At 42.6% G+C, this 9,980-nt stretch overlaps 1 long non-coding RNA gene across 1 annotated transcript; it reads right to left on the reverse strand.

The window, feature by feature from the left end:
* Positions 1-8,358: 8,358 nt before the first annotated feature.
* Positions 8,359-9,694, reverse strand: LOC144095055 (uncharacterized). The gene is made up of 2 exons (XR_013306687.1): positions 8,648-9,694; positions 8,359-8,556 (listed from the first exon to the last, which is right to left on the reverse strand). It is a non-coding gene; the product is annotated as an uncharacterized LOC144095055 (long non-coding RNA).
* Between the last annotated feature and the right edge of the window lie 286 nt (positions 9,695-9,980).

Consider the following 9,980-nt stretch of genomic DNA (forward strand, 5'->3'; position numbering starts at 1 on the left):
AGCATTTTGGGTAAAAAGTACAGTATGGCAGAAAGGAGCCTTTAGGAAATGCACTGTGTAGAAATAGCCATACCAATTTCATGTGATCGTTCGATAAATGTAACAAATACCGTGCAAACAAGCTCGCTGCATAGTATAGTTTTTTTGCAAGTTACTGGTTGCAGACCGCTCTGCAGTCACTGGACTGTGATTGTGTAAGTACTGCATGACAGTGCATGGATTGCACAGCAGTTGCTTGTTCATTTCGTTTACCACCATCATTTGTAAGAAGGGGCCATTTCTCATATACATGTGTTTCTCTGCGAGTGTCGTTCTGCGCAGCGAGCGTTCTTTTGTGCCCGCATGTGTGCTTTCGGTGCGGGAGGGCGTCCTTGGCGGCACCTTCCGTTCTGCGAACGGACCGATGGGCGCCCGCTTCGTTAGCTTATTGGTGTGGTCGTTAGGGCCGCGGGAAATGCCGCCGCTGCCTGAAGTACGAACCGGAGAGCCGTGCGGCGTCTCCTTTCAAGTGGACCCATACACGTGTGCGCGTGAGAGTGTGTGTGTTTGTGTGTGTGTGCGCTTCCGGTGCACTGCAGGTGCGCGGTAGCCTGCAGCGCTTGGAGGCGACTCAGTCAAGTGACAGACGACAAGGAACCCGTGAGAGTGTGTGTGCGATGCTATTTTAGCTTGTATATAAGTTTTCGTAAATATACCCTTTTGTATTTTCTTCACATGAGAGTTTAATCGTTTCATTTCTTCAGCGCGTATTTGTAACATTAATTTAATCTTAAGCCTCATTTCAAACACAATGAAACAGGACGTGTAACTTTTTGACATGTTCCTTTTTGGCAGCCTCTAAAAATATTTCCGCACGAATGGGCTAGCTTAATTGTTTTGCAGCAATATAACCACGGGACTGCTGTAACTTGCAACATTTTCAAATTGTGTGAGTATCACAGCATGTGAGGGGTCACAACCATATCCTAGCTGTTTCTTGAAGGTCCCGTTGCTTTGATGGCAATGCTTGGACAACCATGACCATCTTCCGCATTCATGCGTACAGGGTATGCCCATTACGTGCATGCCTTTCTACCTATTAATGCCTTACAATGCAAACAGACAACAAATAAAAGGAAGAGCACAAGTACAGACAGTGTTTGTAGCCCACACTCTTCTTCTTCACGTCAGTAAATATATATGGCACATACCCACGCGGGGGGATTTGCCAAGGTACAGTGGAGATTGCCAATGAAATATTTGCACGGGGGAAAAAAAAAGACGTGAGGCGGCGGCGTAGAAGACTGAATCAGGATAAAAATTGGAAAATTCAATAAAATTTAAGAAATATGAATTCCCAGAATAGAATCAAGCATTTTAGACATGCAACAGAATTTTGTATGCAGCTAACAAGGTGACCGATCAGTCGCACTTATGTAATCATGAAGGTAGCCACAAACACTGCTTAACGGAAATTCCTTGGCGCTCGCACCGAACGAGAGAAGAACTGGAAGACATAGAGGGAGGCCTAACCTCGAAAGAGGGACCTCCAAATACTGCTTTCCTTGAACTGCGAACCGCCGGCGAGAGAGGAGAAAATGACCTATTGCTTCAACTTGCCCACATGAGACACAAAGGTTTGTCGCAGCGAACCCGCATCGGCGCAAGTATAAATTTAAGTGAGGGATTTTGCATCGCAGAAGCGTCACTGACACCTCGCAACGCCTTGATTTACACCACTGGACATTCCATGGGTAATTTAAGTGGTGAAAATCCACGGTATTGAGCAACGGATCACTCAAGCTGGCTGAAATATGTTGGAACCGCTGGAAACGTGAAGTTTCCAACATAATGAGATGAAGGACAGGAAAGATTACAGGAGCGCTGAGAGCTGACCTTGCCAATAAATCAGCCACCTCGTTAAAATAAACACCCGAATAGGCAGGTACTCAGACCAAGTGGATCTCACGCACTGTGCACGGAACATAAAACCTAAGCGACCAATTCAATAACGATTTTCCGGAATTTTGGAGACTAGAACTGAAAGGCAGTCTGCAAGAATTAGAACTCAAGCTACATGCCTGGGAATTAAGAGAAGAGCCAAAATAACCAAAAACTCTACGAAGAATATAGGAGTATAATCAGGGATACAAACAGAATAGCTCCAAGCCAGATCCTGCGAATATATCCCAATTGTAATGTTTAGTAGCTTCTTCTGAATTTAAAAGTAATGCTACTACTTTGAATTTTAAACTTTGGGGGTTCGAATAATAGCTGATAAATCACAGGGGGACAAAAACTGAATAACGGTAACAGAAACTTTGGCTATATTCAAGAAACATTACAAATGTCTTCCTTCGACGACTCTTCTTCCCGCACTGCCCCGTCCACCCGTTTTCTTCAGCAACTCTTTGCAAGGAGATCAGATCAACTTGAAGCGGAGCTAACAAATTCTGCGTGAACCTAACTTGCGGAAGCTGATAGCGTGGCCATTGCCTCCCATGCCTACTACGGATGGAATCAATACAAAGTCGAAGCAAAAGTATACTGCAGCACACATGATTGGAAGTGAAAGACGAATTTTGTTGATGTTGTTAGCCTATCAAAAGATGGCACATACCTACACTGGGCGATCAGCCAAGAATCCGGTGGCTATTCACCTGTACTCAGTTAAAAAAAAGAAAGCCGCGCGGGAACGCAATACTGGTGGATGTGCTGAATTTCAGGAACAAACGTATCGTGCAACAAGTAACAAAAATATTCGTGAATCAGATTTTACATTGCATAATGAACCATGACTGCACCAAAGCAATGAGATATAAGTGAAGCATTTCGTTGCTTTCGTGACAGAAATGAGTTATGAGGTTTGTTGAATAAAAAAAAGTGATTTTTGATGGCAGCTAGCATGAGCCATTTAAAGTTATAGCTCAACATTAGTCACATCTGATATAGATGACACGCATGCTATGAAAACAAGATAATGTTTTTCTTTTTTTGATGAGAATTGCACAGGCAGTTACAAGGCTTGCTTCACAATTTCATTTCTGGCGTATACACAAAGGCATGCCTATAAATTTTTCGTGTGTTACACCAGAACCAACACTACTTAAGTTGGTAAATCATGTTCATTACCTGGGTGTCATTAATAGCAAACATATACTAATGCTGCTAATCCTATAGAAGAACAAACAGCGGTTTTACGAAGACGTTAAATAATACGTGATACTGCATGTGTCCATCAGGCAATGAACTGTGCGGCAGTTTCAGTTTCTCTTCTCTTATTTTCAGTTTCGGTTGTCTTACTTTCAGTTTCGCTTCTTCAGAGTTTCAGTCACATGCATGTCTCTTGACACCACGTATACGTGACGCAAGAAAAGTAGAGGGGGGGTGGGGGGGGGGGGGTTCGGCGGAAACTTGGCGTCATCATGACATCGCTCGCTCCGGTGTGTCGTTCGATCTTGCATCTACAATACAACAACGTGTCGACGAGGTAAACAGTTACTATGAGTTGCACGGGATCTTACGCCCCCTCGTACATTCCTGGAAACACCGGGCCAGTCACCAGTACCATGGAACCAGTGGAAGGCACTGTTTTCTACCTACTTAGAGGCGTCTGGCCTGAGTTTGCTGCAACCCAGCGCAAAGCCATGCCTTTGCAGTCGCGCGGCGTCGAAGGTCAGCGTCGTTCCGCAATTAACGCCTCCTGCCACGAGCGCAAAATGAAGGAGCAGGGACCTAAATTAATGGCGATTTCCACTGGTCGTGCTGGAGCAGCTTTTCTTGCTCTGCGACGACGAATTCGAGTTCAACTGGTCGACCTGGACCGATCGCGCGAATTCCGCTGGTCGATTGGAGCAACTCCGTTCCAACGGAGCTCACAAGGTTGATACGCCGACCAGTGGCGGATCTGCTCCGAGGCGGTTTGGGGCGCTCTTTTGCGAGTCGAGCGCCTCACTTCCGATCCACCAGTGGAATTCGCCATAAGTGAAGTTACGAAAGACGAAGATACGTTTCAAACCGCGCTCAGCACTTGCAACCGTCTGTCCTCAGCCACGACGGAACGCTACCGCGGTTCAAGATATGTTTACAGAACCCTGCCGAGCCTGTCAGCTGCAGGTTTACATTGCTCAGTTACGCGAACCTGCGTAGAACTGCGACTTCGACAATTCCGTGAACACTGTTGTTCGTGATCAGCTCGTTTCTGGCGTTGCGTCGGACAACTTCATAGGATGAAATTGTTGCTCGAAGGTGCAGGGCGAACCGGGAAAAGGCGATTAATCGCTTGTACGAAGAGGCACTTTTTTTTAAATTCAGTGGTCACTTTGGGATGTAAAGTGCGCGAGGCGAAAGCCTTTCTGCGCCCACTGTGGCTGCTTCTTTTAATTTTTATTTAATTATTTTTAATTTTTCGCTTCTGAAACTGCATTGTCACATAAGTTAATTTTTCCTTTTTATTTTTGTTTCTTTAAAATTGTTATTTATTTTTATTTTAACGTTTCGTTTTGAGATATTAATTTACTTCACAAATTAATGTGTAATTACAAACTAATGCGCAATTTCTAATCACCAATTACTTCTTAATTGCTAACACTATATGGGTTATATCAATTATTATACCATTGATGACGTCATAGTGTGACAGATTTCGCGGACGGATGGATAAAGAGAGCCATTAAAGGCTTTCGCTTTAAATGCTTGCATGAAGTCGCCTATAGGCAGCTATTGGCTCTAGATTGCAGTTATTCGTTTCGGGCCCCTGATTATACACCTATATTCGCTGTTCATTTTCTAGGGATTCAGTTGGCCCTATAGATAAGGTCTCTTGCATCGTTACTGATGTCATTATACTTGCTGACAGCCTTTCTGTCCTGATTCACTCGAAGGCTCGAAGGACGCTCTTCTGGGCCATTCTCTAAGATTTTTCATTCCACTACATGTTAAAGAAATGCGCTTTCACTGGATACCTGGACACTGCGGCATTGATGCTAACAAGACGGCCGATTTTTTAAACAAAATCTGCGCTTTGTGGGCCTGTGGTACCATTTACTCTAAACACTGTGCATTGACAACAGCTTGCTTCCAATGGTTCCTGCATCTGCATTTTTTCAGTCATGAGCCTCTTCGTGCTGCAGCGGATTTTCAACATTCCCTTGGAGTGTGCGCTTAAGTAGTTCATGGCAATTCGAGGTGTCTATGAAGTGGGATTCCAAATGTCCCCACTTTATAGACAATGATTCCAAATATGAAGTGGGATTTCAAATGGTCCCACTTGTTTTCAAGTGGTGCCACCTCAAAACAAGTGGTTTTAACAAGTGGTCCCAATTGTGGTCTCACTATGCAGGTGTTGTTGAGCCTCTGCGCAGGCTCTTGTGACACTACGTTGCTTTCGCTTGGGACTCTGAGGCAGTTCAAAGCTTTCATGAAGTGAAGCAACTACTTTCAACTTGTTACGTAATGCACTTGTTTGATCCGGCTCTACCAGTGGTCGTGATCACAGATGCTTAATTCAGAGCATGTACTTTCTTTTAACTTCAGATACTACAAAACGTTTGCAAAAACTGCTGGGTCAATAGCCGAAGCTAGTATAGGCCCAATGTACACATTTGTTATTACAGCAACAGAAGATGTCAACATGAAACTTGGTTATAAATGATCAGTGAACAAAGTATTAGCAAGCAACACTCAACAGCACAGGGCCTAAGACTGACCCCTGGAGGCACTCCAACACACACAGGCTGTCGAGATGATTTTAAGTGTTTTATGTGGAAAAATTGTTTTCTGTTAGTAATGTAGCTTGTAAAGAAATCAAGAGTGGAATCCCTAAAACCATAGTGCTCTAGCTTGTGAATTAAAATGTTATGATTAACAGTATCAAATGCTTTCTTTGTGTCTAGGAACAAGGCTGCAGATATTTCATTAGCTTGTGAATTAAAATGTTATGATTAACAGTATCAAATGCTTTCTTTAAGTCTAGGAACAAGGCTGCAGACATTTCATAATTATGCAAAGATGAACATAACTCTTGAGACAATGCCATTACTGCTGTAGATGTAGACCTGTTATTTCTGAAGCCTTGTTGACAGTGAGATATGATTCTAGTTCTCTCCAAGTAGTCATTTAGTTGCTTTCCAACAAGTTTTTCGAACACAGTGTTAATGATACTCAAAACCGAGATTGGACGGTAACTGCCTGAATCATTACTATCTTTGTTTGTGAACTGGTATAGCTGCAGCGATCCTCAAAATATTTGCATAAATACCTTCGTAAACTGCATGATCCATTGTTGTTGATAGGAGTGGAGCAAGTTGGTGGATGTTCTCTTTAATGCTCTCAAAGTAATCCCGTCATGTCTGGTTGCCTTGTTTGCAACGAGTTTTCTTGATTGCTGTGATGTCACCATCGGCAACAGCTTGCGGTAAGAAGGTGTCATGAACACAAGGGTCATTAACAGACCACGGTAGATTAGGGATATGAGCTACAAACTCAGGGCCAATGTTTGTGAAGGAATTATCAAACCTATCAACTGTGTTTTCATCAATGTGTTCAGGAACTACGCGCTGTTTTAACTGTCTACCGATTACGCTATTTCCCACATCCCACATTTTTTAGGAGTTTCCTTCTGCTTTCTGTATTAGCATACAGTTGTATTCTTTCTTTCTCATCTGTATTAATGCCACTCCATAGTTTCTGGAGGATCTGAACTTGTTTGAATAACAAATGTTTTCTTTTTGACGTTTCCACTTACGATACCATTGATCCTTCTCTTGTATAGCCTCAAGTATGTTCTGATTCATCCACAGGCACAAAGAATTGTTCGTACCTACGGGTAGTGCATAATGTGCATTTCGATATGGCAGACTCAAGAGCCTCAGCAAAATTTTCGAATTCAGTGTGAGCATTTGTATGATATATGGTGTTGAAATCTAAATTGTATATTTTCTCCTGCAAGAGTTGATAATTAATTCACGCAATTGGTGCAGAACTCATTCGAGCTGTTTTGTAGCAGAAATGTAATGGAGGCCTGCATACTGCTGCATATTTGCATCTCAACTCTCCCACGCTAAACACTCTGTGTATGGGCATATGAATATTGGCATGGGCGTGTGTATGGGCATATGAATATCAGCATTACTTTTTATGGGGGAGGAAGTTCGAATTGAAGCAGGTCATCAAGCACAGTTTACCCTATACTCATCACATGGAACCAGTCGTTGATCGACACGTAATATAAGATTGTCTGCATGACTAGATTATTCACTGATGATGCTTTGATTTACCTCAGTGTGATTGCTCATATGGACTGCTAATATTAAAGGTCACATCTCGATGAAACAATTTCTTGCTCCTTAATGTCTCTAATGCTGAATTCATCATTCACAGAGTACCCGAATATCCTCCAGATAGTTTCCAGATAACAGCTATTAGCGTGCTTATCACAAGATATAAATATCTTGGTGTTCATCTTAAGTCATACCTGTCATGGAATCAAAAGAATAACTGTGTGTTCTGCTAACACCTTCCTGGGCTTTATTGAACATCTAGAATAAGCTCCTGTAAATGAAAAATGACTTGCATACATTACACTAATCCTAGCCCAAACCTAGAACATGCATCACACATTTTGTATCGTGAACAATGTAACCTAATTAGTGACATTGTTACAAATTATTTAGCTGCCGTAGGCAAATGTCAAGTGATGACCCGTCAATACTAATGTTTGATGCATCATTTCATAGAAGATGTAAGCAAAAATTTTGTGTCTATACCACTTTAAGCTCAACTGTATACGCATATCAGGAGATGATAATCCAAGCTATTGTTACCAATGTAGTCTATTGTAATGTAAACAGTAAATATTTGTGCAGTGCTAATGCAATAATTATTTAATAAAAAAAGGCTCTGATGACTTGGATGCATTCTTAAAGAGTTTGCCATGCAGCTGTTCTAATGACTGTCACTATGAATGCAGGCTAATCTATCTTACCTATTAACTCAGTGAAATGCTGTGTGGCCCTTTCTGCAGATTCTACAGTACTGCAACAGTATAGCATTTTGAGCAGTGTTATGAACAGTGTTATTGTGGTCCCTTTGTCTATTTTGTGCACTCACTTAACCATATCTCAATTCACACATCTGTTCAGTTGTCACACCTCAGTTTATCTAGTTTAATTTATGTGGGTGCTTAAGAAAATATGTAAACAATCTACAATGTATAGATTGTTTTTATTGGAAAAATAATTTACGATTGCTTGTGGTGACAATGCATCTTTAAAAAGTGTTGCAGCTTTGTTTATTTCTGCACTGCACGCCAGACAATGCTGGTAATGAATTCAAATCTCTGGATGCATGTACCTGCAAAGAGATTGGACGACAACGCAGTTGCAGGAACAAAATAAATATAGGTTTATTTCTGTGCTATGACAGGCAGATTGCAATATACTAGAATCTGAAGGAAAGGTAAGGCATAGTATAAGTTGCGATCTTCCAAGTATTTCAATAACTGATGCTAATGACATCTTCAGTACAATCATGAAAGGCCATCAATGTTGTCTTCACGTCTCTTTGGTTGTTTGTCACCTGAAAGACAATCACAACAGCGCAAATTAGAGCAGTCGTCGCTTTTAGCTCTGCACGCACTGAACTCTTATTTGACAGCGCATAATAGTACCATGTGCCACTTAGCAGAGTTGTTCAGAAAATGTCTGCATCAAGTTGCACCCTAACAGCAACTTTGTGAATTGCCTGCAATGTGTAGCCATGGACCTGAGGAAAAAGGAAGCATGTACAGGTGGGGAATGTGTCAAGGCAGTGAAACCCCTGTTGGTCCGCGGGTGCACGCACCACTCTTACCGAGCACTCTGTACTTATAAGACACACCATGCCAGAAGGTTCCCTCATTTAATCAAACTTATTGTGCCTTTTGCAAGCTGCACACTTCAGGTGCTTGGTAAGAGCCTCCCTATCCGCCACCTGGGAGACGCGCTCTCTAGCAGTCAGGTTCTGCCGAGAGAAAAAAATGGTCTGGCTAAGCCAGATGCAGAGAAACCATTGTGCTGTAGGTTTCGCTTCAGTTGTTTAAGTGTGCAACACACTGAGCTGAAAGGAAAATATACTTACCTGCAGCATATATGGCCAGTATGGAGGTGCCTCTCGCGCTCTAACGCACACACCATCCTACTGGTACCACAAAGCTGCTGCTGAAAGGAAAATATACTTACCTGCAGCATATATGGCCAGTATGGAGGTGCCTCTCGCGCTCTAACGCACACACCATCCATCTGGTTCGAGACAGCTGCACACCTCATAGGTGAGGTCTATAAGTACACAGATGAACTTGTAGACGGGTTGTAAACCAGAAGAGAGTGCCATAGAGTCGATCTCATCTTTCATATGTAGTTGTGTCCTGGAGATGTTATTATAACAGTTGCCTCAGCATTGCTGTTAAGGATTTGCTTTTTTATGTTCTCCTTCTGAAGCTCAGTTGGCTTTGAAAAACTTGTACCTGAGCTGGACAGCCTCTGCTTCTTAGTGGAATGAAACCTGACTTGGTGTTCGATTTTCTTGTTTGCAGGCTCCCTTGATGTGTGGGGCATTTCTTGCTTCTTAGTGCCTTCATAAATCTTCAGTACAGGGTCCAAAAGCTTGCTGGCCTTGTTGTGCACTTCTTGAGGAATTTCTTGCTCTGCGACATACTCTTTGAGCAATTCCATCTTGGCCAAGATCAAGTCAGATTTTGTCATGCTTGTAGAGGCTTCTGCTGTTTGAACACTTTTCAAAATGTGGAAAGCCTCGCTTGTCTTTGAATTGGATGACACTGCTTCAGTAGCTTTCAGGATCTTCTGATCTCTTCCTTCAGGTGCGCCAGCGATGACCACACAGTGAATGTGTTTGCAGATCGTCAAGCTCATTCGGTGCTCCTCACAATCACATGAATAGCTATGCACACACACCATGCTCTCGCTGCACTTCAGAGGGCAGCAGGCACTAGCTTTCTCTTTTGA

The sequence above is a fragment of the Amblyomma americanum genome, chromosome 6 (assembly GCF_052857255.1).
Source record: "Amblyomma americanum isolate KBUSLIRL-KWMA chromosome 6, ASM5285725v1, whole genome shotgun sequence".
Taxonomy (NCBI): Eukaryota; Metazoa; Arthropoda; class Arachnida; order Ixodida; family Ixodidae; genus Amblyomma; species Amblyomma americanum.